We start from the raw sequence: 12,003 nt of genomic DNA, 5'->3' as shown, positions 1-12,003 counted from the left end.
TTCCATGGTGGATCACCTTGCTTCTATCTATAGCTTCACTAACAATGCTTGGAATTACCAACATTCGACTAATTTTATCTAAGACGTACACATTTTGGACTACTTCGTGCACAAATGCACTGTTATGCAGATTGCGGAAGCCCTGAATGAATCTGCCTACAACAGAACCCGTTTGAATTTCATTTATCATGCAGGGCAATTTTAGAAGAGAGATAAAAGATTCATACACTTGAATCTCAGCACGCTGCTTACTGTGAACTAGGCGGGTCATTTTTCCATTAAGATCCTCAAAAGGAAAGCAACTCAATACATACAATGGCCCTGACTGGATGACAGTTTCCGCTAAATGCAGCAAGGCATGAACATTGGCAGTCGTAAACCTTAGACCATAAATTCTTTCATACAGCTCGACAAATTTTTCCAATTTCTCCTGAGCGTTCATAATGTCAGTTTTTGAAATCGAACCCCTAGACAAATCCTTCACCGCTTCAACAAGGAGCAGGTAATGACCAAAATAATCATCTCTCATTATTCCATTTAAGATAGCCAAGGAATAGTACATGAAAAATGTTTTAATTTCCGATGCCTTTAAATATGCCAGGTTGTCCATAAGAGATCTAGGCAACCTCTGAACGTAACTTGGAGGTTATATGGCAAATAATCTGATATCAATTTCCTCTTTCACAGCATACAGAGAAAAGGGAAAGCCCTTGAATTTAACATCAAACCATAATAACATCAGCTTATTCACAACACCACAATATAAGGTATGCATACTGTCAATGGTAATTCCGGAAATGTAATCCGCCATTATTACATTAAACAAACTTATCCCATTGACCCCTTGGACACGCTTTTTCCCATTAGCTAGCCTACTTTGCTCATTGGTTTCCACTGAAGTCCTTGCTATCCTCTCCTTTTCATATGGATAAACAAGAGCCCTTTTTTTCTCTGCAAATTCATGCATATGACCCCGATTTTTGCATTTAGGACATCCATGTATACCATTGAAATTTACCATATTCAAACAAAGAGCTTTGGTAGGCATGTCTGCGGTCCCGACGAGAAGGATGCCCTTCATAACTCTCGTACCAAGATTGTCAAGATCAATCTGAATACCATTTGCTAAATTATTAAATTCACCGAGCAAAGGCTTCAGGAACAAGTTGAAATTGGGTTTGGTCTTCCCATACCATAACCCAGCCAAAACAACATTTTCAGGCAAACATCTGTTTTTATATGGCAACTCATTAACAGTCAAAAACAAAGGCCACACATTAAATTTAGCGGACTTAAACAACGGAACCCCATCAGTGTTAAAAGTAAATGAAATGTTATTTGGGTCACTTAATATACCATCATTATCATAATACCGTTTATATAATTCTCCATCGTACAAATCCTCTATATTATCATCCACAGACTTGTTCCTATGAAATCTGTGAAGAAGTAGATTTCTAAATTTGTCCCTGTGCATCATGTCTTTAAGCTGCTCAGCAATGGAGAAAGTGATAAAGGAATTCATTTTAGCATTACCACAGGTGCATTGGCCTTTTTTTTGGAAATACTTTAACACACTTCGTGCATCCATAATGCCAGTTAACAGAGCGGCTTTCCAAGGACAAAAATTTTCTCAGTCGATACAAAGTTTTAACGAAGGCATTTTTTTCTGGCAAGTGAAACGAAATGACCTTCAGTAACGTCTCCATTGTTGAATATGCAAGTTGGCATTTAAAAAAAACCGTCAGTAATAGACATACACTTTCCATGACAGTAATTGTGGCATTGGGATACAATGGCGTATTAAAACTGAGTTCAGTTTCATCCAAACCGTAAAGCACGTCTCCATTCTCACTCAGCATGGACTCACAATCAGATGATTCATCTGCTGAAACCCATTCTGATTGCGTAGCTCCCACGAAGCCTTCTTCCTGGGATGACTGAATTACAGTATCACGTGATCCTGTATGAAGCACAAAGGCAATCATAAATGATTAATCGAGTGGGTTCCAATTGGAACAATATTATTTAGGAGTAAAAACGTTTGGCAAATTAGATAAACGCACCTGAAAAATTTCTTAGGTTGAAGTAATCGCCAGCATCTTCATCACAGGTGGACGACGAACCAATGATTTCAGAATCTGTTCTCAGCCTCTTCTTCAGTCGGGAAATTCTTTGACGTTCACGAGTGGATGTTTTCGTCCTTTTTGGAGCCATTTTAAATCCCTTTCTTTAAAATGCCAAACACAGGATTCGTTATTTTGGTGAAAAATGTAGCATCCTTGGGTTAATTTTTCCGCTTTGAGTAACAGATTTAACTTAGCGCCCAACAAAATGAGAACTACGAGAACTTCCTCACCAATGGCGTGTTGTCTCGAAATCGATAGTTGGTACACAATCGTTAGCTACCATCGATATCTTTTCGGCAAGCAATAAGTGTGTGTTAGCAAGAAGACTGCGGGACATTAACCAAGATCTTGAAAGTTAATTCCGATAAAACAGCAGACCTTCCCATTAATTAGCTTAGCATATTTAAAAAAAATATTTACTCTGGATAGGGTTCCTCGTTCGATTGCAGGAACGACCTTGACGAAGGTGAGCTGTGATTGGTCGAGCCTCAAGTCGCCTGTGACCCAAGCCTGCTGAGCACATTGGAGCACATTTTAGCGTTGGGACGCCATTAATATTTTATTATCCGTGGCTCTGTGGTACACCTTTCAGTGTTTCAGTGATGGATAAGAGCAGAATTATGGCTATGGATGGTGTCGTTGATAACGAATCAGATGCGAGCGAGGTCAGCGTAGCATCGAATCGAGCTCGGAGGAAAAATAGAGAGTTTGCGCTGGTGCACTTTTTAAAGGATGACCAGACGGACGTAATTGACGTGGGGGCAATTTCGAAAGTGGAAGATCGCCAAGTGGGGAAGATAGCCGATGTGCTATGGAAGGATAATACAAAATACCGAGCGAAAATCCTCGCCATCAATGGTACGTATACATTGCAGCTGTAACTAAATTTCGAGCAAGTGTTTGCAATTGTGTTCATGCTCGTCGAACAATCCTATCGGTAAGCCGTTAGGAAAATAGTAATTTTTGCGTGCGTGCACGCTTACTTTGTATATTTTAGCGCTTCGAAGAAATCTCTGCGAGGAAGAGGACTTCTTCTGGCATGAGAGGAAGAGGAGGGAAAGAGCCGAAGCGACGGCGAAACCGAAATTCAGTGTGAAGCAGGGTAAAAAAACAAATCCGGTGGCAAAGGTGACTGGGAACAATGAAAATAGACCAGTTTCCGATGAGACTTTGGAGAAAGGTTTGGAAATGCCTGGTGGGTCGGAGGTCTGTTCCTGCCCACTTTATAAGCTGGTTTACGGGCAAGGTAAGAGTCGTGAATTCCCATAAAGTGCATACACGTTGCGTCAATTAAATGTTGGGAAGGATAGTGTCTAATGATTTGCCTCTTTTAGGTAGCAAGACTGAATCCGCTCGGATACTAAGGGAAATGGCCACGAAATTGGATGGCGGTGAGATGATAATCTGTTCAAACTCTACTACGGGCAATAAAGTTTCCGACCTGCAGGTAAGTTGCTTACTTGTTGGTTTTGTGTCTGGGAATATGCTACTCATGTTCTTCAGCTAACGTTTCAGATGGCTGGTTACTCATTCTGCATTGTCATATTATAATTTTCAGCCCTTGGTTTCTGGTTCGAGTGTCCTAATTAGCCGTAGGAAAAAGAGAGCGGCATTGGTGGGAGTGAAGGACGGAGAGTCCATGATGAGGGCACTCATTAGGGTCCTAATACCTAAAGTAGTAGTAGTAGTGTTTGGATTTAGGGTGCGTCGACGGCAAGGTCATTTTGCACCACTACTGTGCTATTTAATTACAATTGTTATGTATAAAGTAATCTAATGCATCTGATGTCTTCGTTGAAAGTGTACATAATTAGACTTTATTAAAAATGTTTATTTCTCTGAGAAACCGAAATGTACAGATTAAGTTGGTAGGGTGGTCTCCTAAAAGGGTTTTTAGGTCTCCCCCTAGATTATTTCGCCTTCGCGCTTCGCGGTACTTAACACAATCTAGCATGATGTGTCTAATACTTAATGGACATTTACAATCCCCACATTGGGGAGGTTCCTTCTCTTCAGTAAAGAGATACGCATGGGTCAGGGGGCTGTGCCCTATCCTCAATCGTGTAAGTACTACTTCCTCTCTCCGATTACTACGAGCTGAGGAGGGCCACGCTGCTACCGTGTCCTTGATGCCACGGAGCTTGTTATTATTTAGAATCCTCCATGACTCCCTCCATTTTCCAAATACCACGTTTCTTAGAGATGCTCGTAAGTCCTCGTGGGGAACCAGCGTTGAGACTAGAACTTCGTTATTCAGAGCTTCCTTGGCCATAGCGTCTGCTATCTCATTCCCGGCTATCCCCTCATGTCCCGGTACCCACAGAAAATGGATATTCAAACCCTTTCTCGAAAGGGTCAGCAGGAGAGAGTGTATTTCTTGCACGATCGGGTGCACGGGTGAGAAGCCAGAGATGGCTTGTAGCGAGCTCCTGGAGTCAGTGCATATCACAAAGGAGCCGCCGTGGTCATCTAGGGCTTCTAGAGCTGTCCTTATGGCATAAAGCTCCGCCGTGTACACACTGCACATCGGGTGAAGCTTTGCTCTGATGTTCCCGTGGATAGGGGAGACCACTGCACATGCACAAGCAGAGTTATCTTTCGAACCGTCAGTGTAAACGGGGGTAAGGTTGGGGTGATTCCATCGGAACATGGCAAACAAACGCTGGTACTCCGAGGGAGTTGTGGAAGACTTCGGTCGAGATCGTGAAAGAATATTCACCACCGGAGTGGGAGTAATCCAAGGGGGGTGTTCCGAGAATGAAACAGGATACACTTCAGGTAGCGTGAATTCGCATCCGCGAATAAAATCGTTAAAACGAACGCTTACTGGTCTGGTTGCTTTAGTCCTTCGGTTAAAAACATTAATAAAACGGGGTTTAAAAAGTAAACTATAACATGGGTGACTCGTCATTGCTAAAATTTTGGAAACGTAGCTACAAAGAAGCCAGGTCCTTCGGTAACATAGAGGAGGCTCGCCTGCGTCGGTATATATACTGGGAATCGGGCTGGTCCTAAACGCCCCAGTGCATAGTCGCAGACCTGCGTTGTGCACTGAATTAAGTGCTTTCAAATACGTCTCGCGTGCGGACGCATACACGAATGAGCCGTAGTCTAATTTCGACCGCACCAGTGTGCGGTAAAGTAAAATTAAGGTGGTGCGGTCTGCTCCCCAAGATGCGTGGCTTAAAAACTTTAAAATGTTTAAAGACTTCAAACAGTTTACCTTGACAGAATTAATGTGCTCCTTCCAGTTGAGTTTGTGGTCGAGGGTCATCCCCAGAAAACGGACTGATTCCACAAATGGGAGGTTTCTACCACCTAGGTGTAACGTGGGATTTACATGGACGCCCCGAGTGCGAGAAAAGTGAACGCACTTTGTTTTCTCCAAAGAGAAAAGGAAGCCGTTATTTTGGGTCCATTTGTGAAGTTTATTGATGGTGAGTTGCGCCATACGCGATGCATTCACGACCCTAGATGATCTGCAGAAAATCGCGAGATCATCCACAAACAGTGACCCTAACACTGGCTCCTTGATGCAGTGAGCTATGTCGTTGATCGCAATAGCGAACAACGTCACGCTCAGAACCGAGCCTTGGGGAACTCCGTTGTCAAGAGGGTAAAAATTTGACAACAACTGTCCCGTCCTTACTTTAAAAACACGGTTGGTTAAAAAATTTTGTATAAAAATGGGCAAACAGCCTCTAAAACCCCACTCGCGTAATACGCGTAGAATCTTACGTCGCCAGACCCGGTCGTAAGCCTTCTCTAAGTCGAAAAATACACCGACTACGTGTTGGCGGAGAAGGAAGGCTTCTTGGATGAAATTTTCAATTCTGACCAAGTGGTCCATTGTGGAACGGTTCCGTCTGAATCCGCATTGTATCCTAGAGAGGAGTTTTCGACGCTCCAGCCACCAAATGAGACGTCGATTTACCATTCGCTCCATTAACTTGCACAGGCAGCTGGTGAGAGAAATCGGCCGGTAAGAATTCGGGTCAGCTCGGTCTTTTCCATGTTTTGGGATGGGGACAATGACGGACTCCCGCCAGGACGGAGGAAAATCCCCATTGGCCCAGAGCTGATTAAAAGTTTCAAGGATTTCCAGCAACGCCGATTCCGATAGATTTCGGAGGAAGGCATTGTGGATCTCGTCGGGTCCTGGGGACGTGTCGTGGGAGTCATGGATGGCAGATTTCAGCTCCCAAATGGTAAATGGCATATTGTAGTCTGCCGTTGTTTTAGGCTCCATAAAGGATATAGGGACGTTCTCGAGCCTTTTCTTGAGGATCGCAAAAGAAGGGTCATAGCATTCGTCGCTGCTCACTTTGGCGAGTAATTGGGCGAATACGTTCCCTATCGCAGCTGGAGAAGTGATAACCTTTCCTTCGACTTCTAGGAAGGATATACCTAGATGCTGGCTGCTACCCGATATGCTCCTCACCTTACGCCATACCTGTGCAAGTGGAGTCCTGTGGTTGACACCGGAGACAAAATTCATCCAAGAAATCCTCTTTGCGTCCTTTATTACCTGACGCGCTTTCGCTCTTAGTCGCCGAAAAGCGGAGAGATTATTTGCTGTAGGATACTTGTTGAAAATTCGGAGAGCTTTCTTACGTTTTTTAATGGCTTCTGCGCAGGTTTCATTCCACCATGGCACCGCATTTCTTGGAAGGATGCTTCGAGATCGTGGTATGCTAATTTCGGCGGCTTGAATGATGCTGGATGTCAAAAGATTTACGTTTGTTACACAGTCGTTGTTTTTATCCCACACGTAGTTAAAATTTGAGTTAAAAAGATGCCAATCAGCTTTCCGGACAATCCAACAGCCTGGTCTAATAAAATCGGGGTTTATATTTTGCTCCCTTTTGATTAAAAGGGGAAAGTGATCGCTCCCACTAAGATCCTTATGCACAGAGAGTTTGAGTTTATTGACCAAACTAGTCGATAAAATACTCAAGTCAATGGAGGAAGAATCGCCGCTATAAGAGTTAAAACGGGTTTTCTCGCCGTTATTGAGTAAAAAAAGGTTAAAATCACTAATAAAACTTGATAAAATACGTCCCCTGCGGTTGCACTGTTCCGGGGTGCTTCCCCATAGACGATCGTGAGCATTAAAATCTCCGAGTAAAATAAAAGGCTGAGGTAGCTGGTGAACAAGGGATTCTAGATTAAAACGGGTGACGGGTGCACCCTCCGGCAGGTAAACGTTGCACACCGTTATCGCCTCGGGAGCGTGCACCGTCACCGCTACCGCTTGGAACGGTGTGTTAAGATTTATTCGGGAGGTGTAAAGAGCCTCCCGGACAAAAACCGAAACTCCACCATGGGCTCGTTGGCCACTAGTATCGTCCAGTCTAAAAGTGTTAAAATGTTTTAAATATCCCTTGTCTGTATCTTTAAAACGCGTTTCCTGCAAACATATACAGAAAGGGTTAAAATCATTTATTAAAACAGCCAGCTCCTCCTTATGCCGATAAAATCCATTACAATTCCATTGTAATATAAAATTCATAAAAAGGGTTCAAAAAGGGTAAAAGATAAATAAAAACAGAAAAAAAAGGATGTCAATATTGAAACTTGGAGCAGCATTAGCCCGGAAGTCTGTGGAATCATCGCTTTAAGCGACTTTTCCTTCCCTTATTCCTGACTTTTTCGATCTCTGTGTCCGAAATACAGAGATCTTCGTCTATGTCCTCCTGCATCGGTTCCATACCTTTGCCGGAGGGACCAGGAGAGGGAGTTTTCTCTCGCTGGTCAGGTTTTCTGGTGGTTTTCTTTGTTGTATTTTTGGGAGACACTACGGAGGAGTTAGGGGTGTTTTTTTTAGTATTGCTATTGTTACTCGCATTTGTTTTTTTTAATAAATCTATCTGCTTTTCAGGTTCCGTCTGTGTAGAAATGGTGCACTTCTTAACTGGAGCAGAGGCGATTGCGGCAAAAGAACGCGAGAAAGAGGGGGCACTAAGGGCTTTGAACTTTTTCCTTGCCTCCAGGTAAGATATTTTTTCCATAGTTTTTATTTCCATAATCTTCCGTTCCTCTTTCATTTTCGGGCAATCGCGAGAGTAAGCCGCGTGGGTACCCTCGCAATTCACGCAGCAGGCCGCTTCCGCACATTTGTCCCCATCGTGCTTGTCCTTGCCGCAGCGCGGGCAGGTGGCCTTGCCCTCACATCGCGGTGCGATGTGGCCGAATTTTTGGCATTGGAAGCAGCGCATCGGTTGAGGGAAGAATGGTCGCACAGTTACAGATTCGTATCCTAAGAAGACTTTAACGGGCAGTTTGTCTAGAGCGAACGTGAGAATTACTGACGTGGTATTTATCACTTCACCGTTTCGCTTCGTAGTCAGTCTGCGGCAGTCGATGACGCCCTGGGGGGCCATCTCTCTCTTGATCTCTTCTGGTTCCACGTAAAGAAGGTCGTAGTGACTTATTACTCCCTTAGAGGTATTTAGAGTGCGGTGGATCTCGACTTTAACTGGGATGTCGTGTAATTTTTCAGTTTTAAGCAATTTTTCAGCTTGGATGTTGTTCGCAGTCTCTATTAGTAGGGTACCATCTCTTAGTTTTTTCACCGAATTTGGCTCTCCAGTAATTATCGATTGCATAGCTTTTTTTATGAAAAAGGGAGACACCTTTTTCAGAGTGTCACCTTCTTTGGCGCATTTCATAGACAAAAAACGCTTCGAGCTTTCAAAAGACTTTTCTCCTCCGCCCGTGTCCGGGCGGGATCTTTTTGGTGGAGGAAGAGTAATCGTCTCCATGAAAGTAAGAACATAATTCATCCCCTGGGCTCCCCACCCACCACGGAGCCACACATTCGGGACGCCACACCGAGATCCGGTGTGGTCGCCAGGGCTACCCAAGGGATATAGGAACCTTTGATAGGGGGTCTCTTTTGGGTTAGAACCTCCAGCGCGGGGGCCCTCCGAACCCACGCACCTTCGGCCGCCCTACGGAGACCCCCATATCTCCAGCACTAACCCGTCCTGGCGTACGCTCGGAAGGAGCCGCCAAGCTCCCCAGCCGCCAGGAGCCGATTGACCGAGCTGGGCTCTTCTCGGCCGCCCGTTTTTCGGGGAATCCAGGGCCGAAGTGGGGTATTGAACTCCGGCCCATACCGGGTTTCCGACGCCCAGCTGGGAGCCGGAGAACTCACCCACCAGGATCCCCTTCTCCCCCTTGTACGGGTCTCCACGCACGGCAAACACGTGGGTGAATCTGGACGCCAGATGTATCGGCTACTCAGCACAGCAGAGTCACATGCTGTCTGGACGCTATCCTAGCGTGCGAAGGGTTTTTTGACGAGGTTGTCTCCCCGGTGGGCTCGGGTCCGTGGGGGCGCGGCTCCCCAAAGGAAGAGATAACTCTCCTCCCCCCGTGCGGGGCCTAATACCTAAAGATAATATCATTCGTTTTACTGGCAAATGTGACCAGAATAAGGAGATCTTAGATGCCATTGCGGGTAAGTGACTCATAGTTACTTTACATATAATTATAAAGTATGTTCTTAAAATCCCAGCAGTTTATTATTAAATTATTGTGATTTCAGCATACACAGTACAAAGGTTTGACGAGAAAAAGGTGGAGGAAATGAAGAGGCCTGTTACAGTGTACAATGAGATGAGGAGAAATTATTTCCGGACGGAGAGGAAGTCACAGGGCTACTACCGGAAAAAAAATGGCAGCGAGTATGTTCCATTTCTTATTAGTTATTACTTTAACTTAAGGCATATTGAAATTGAAAATCTTATCTGGATTTTTACTGGTGAAACTGTCATGCCTTGTTACCTTTTCTAACAAGCAGACGTTGCCAAAGTGATGTTAGGAATTTAGATGAAACCATTTTTGCTAGAAAGTAGACACATACAGAGGAATACGGTGAAGGGCTTTCATCCATTTACGCCGGTGTTCGTGAGAAAAAAGCATTTCTAAAGTTAAAAATACGGATATGTTAAATATAGTCTAAACGTTGGCATTATTGTTAACATCCAATTTAGTGTCATACTGCACTCTGGACTACAAGGTCAGACGTTCAGTCCTGCGTGATGGCGATTTTTTTAATATTCTTTAATGTGTTTTCTTTCTCGACCTCTTGATTTTCAAATGTATTTTTGTTATCGAGTGCAGGTCCTTATTATGATTGTGTTCAATGATAAGACATTCTATGCCAACGTTTTGGAACTAATATGTTCCATCATCAAGGCTAAAAAACTACTTGACACAACTTTCTGTTTTTTTTTCACACTTTTATATCTTTATTCATTTTGGAAACTGTTGATATTGTAACGTTTATTATTGTATATGTTAAAAATACTGGTTACTCCATTGTCAAAACAAATGAAGAATGATATTTGGTGTACAAATGACTCTTAGAGGTCTTCAATAGTGGTTTCTCAAGAGGCATCATGCCTTACGCTCACTACAACTGGTGCATTTTTCATCCTAACATGAAACAGTAGTAAGGAACTCAGCTTAACACTTAGTCTAAGGTAATCACCCCTCCCAACATGGTAAACTATCACTGTAAAATGAAGGTTGTACTATTTTTGATTCCTACTTTGTAGCCCTGATGATGGAACATATTAAAGTTCCAAAACATTGGCGTAGAATGTCTTATTAATGAACACAAGCATAATAAGGACCTGTACATGATAACAAATAATCATTTTTTATTCCAAAATGTCTATTTTTTGGTCAACTTTTCCATGTTCGTCAGAGTTGTTGATTTACTTGCTTTAACCTATTTTTATTGGCGGCCTTTGGAGAATATGCGCTAAATTCATATTCATTTCCCTAACTAACCCTTACCTCGAATGTTTCTTTCTATTACCAAGACTCAATAAAGCGGGAGTGATAGAACTGTTGTGCCAAAGTTAAGGGAACTTATTTCTAAAGCAAATGATTTTAAACATGCTGTCTTGAATGCTCACTTGAAGTATTCAAAATTGATCGTATAGGTAGAAGGGGAAGATCTACTCGCAGGACGACTCGAACCAGGGAAACTTTTTTCTCTCGAACCCAGGCGTATTTGGACGAAAGCCCTAAACCGTATTCCTATCTAAGTGTCTACTTTCTAACAAAACTGATTTCACCTAAATTCTTGACATCACTTCGGCAACGTCTCCTTGTAAGTGAAAATTAGTGCTACTGGGTCATTCCAAGTCAACCATGCTCTCCATTTAAAATTTTAATTATATTTTAGGCCTAATGCAAATAATTTTTGAGATATTATTGTTTGAATACAACTCTGCACCCACTAAAGATCTGCCAAATGGTTCAAAACAATCATATTTGTGCCCCTGTAAAATCTTTACCGAGTCAACTAAAATATTTTAAAAATTTTAAATATCGAAAAAAAATACCTAATTTTTTATTTATTTCAGAGATGGGCCAAAGAAAGCCAGGAAGAGGAGTGTGCCAGAGACGGAAAACACACTATCAGACGGAGAGAGTCAGTGAATGAAATTTTAAGTTTTCAGTAACTGTAATTTGTGTTGTGTGTAATGCAATAAACCATTTGGTCCTTTATTTCATAAAACTGTGCATTATTGGCTACTTAAGTTTACATTAGTTTTTTATTAAATGTAGGTAGAATTGCATCACTTGTCGCAGGTAATATGCTGCGCAGATAGTAAGTTTTGACCTCTTACGTGTAAGAATATTTAAATCGCTTACTGATGAAAGGTATGTCCAAACTGAACGATTTTTTTTATCTTAGTTGGTGCTAGGTGCAAGACTCGGCGTTTATTGAGAAAAGGAATCATTTGTGGACAGAATTACTAGCAAAGTTTTATCAAACTATAATATTTTTAAAAAAGAATTTTATAGTTTATAAAACTATAATATTTTTTTGTGATGTTCTTGGGTGGTG

The 12,003-nt window shown here is 42.6% G+C and overlaps 1 long non-coding RNA gene across 1 annotated transcript; it reads left to right on the top strand.

The window, feature by feature from the left end:
- The first annotated feature begins 9,513 nt into the window (after nt 1-9,513).
- On the top strand, nt 9,514-11,747 carry LOC124165934. Its single transcript, XR_006866360.1, has 3 exons — nt 9,514-9,594; nt 9,682-9,820; nt 11,516-11,747. It is a non-coding gene; the product is annotated as an uncharacterized LOC124165934 (long non-coding RNA).
- Nucleotides 11,748-12,003: the final 256 nt, after the last annotated feature.

Source organism: Ischnura elegans, chromosome 9, assembly GCF_921293095.1.
Source record: "Ischnura elegans chromosome 9, ioIscEleg1.1, whole genome shotgun sequence".
Taxonomy (NCBI): Eukaryota; Metazoa; Arthropoda; class Insecta; order Odonata; family Coenagrionidae; genus Ischnura; species Ischnura elegans.
The sequence above is the reverse complement of the archived record's forward strand: the minus strand, read 5'-3'. Positions and strand labels throughout refer to the sequence as shown.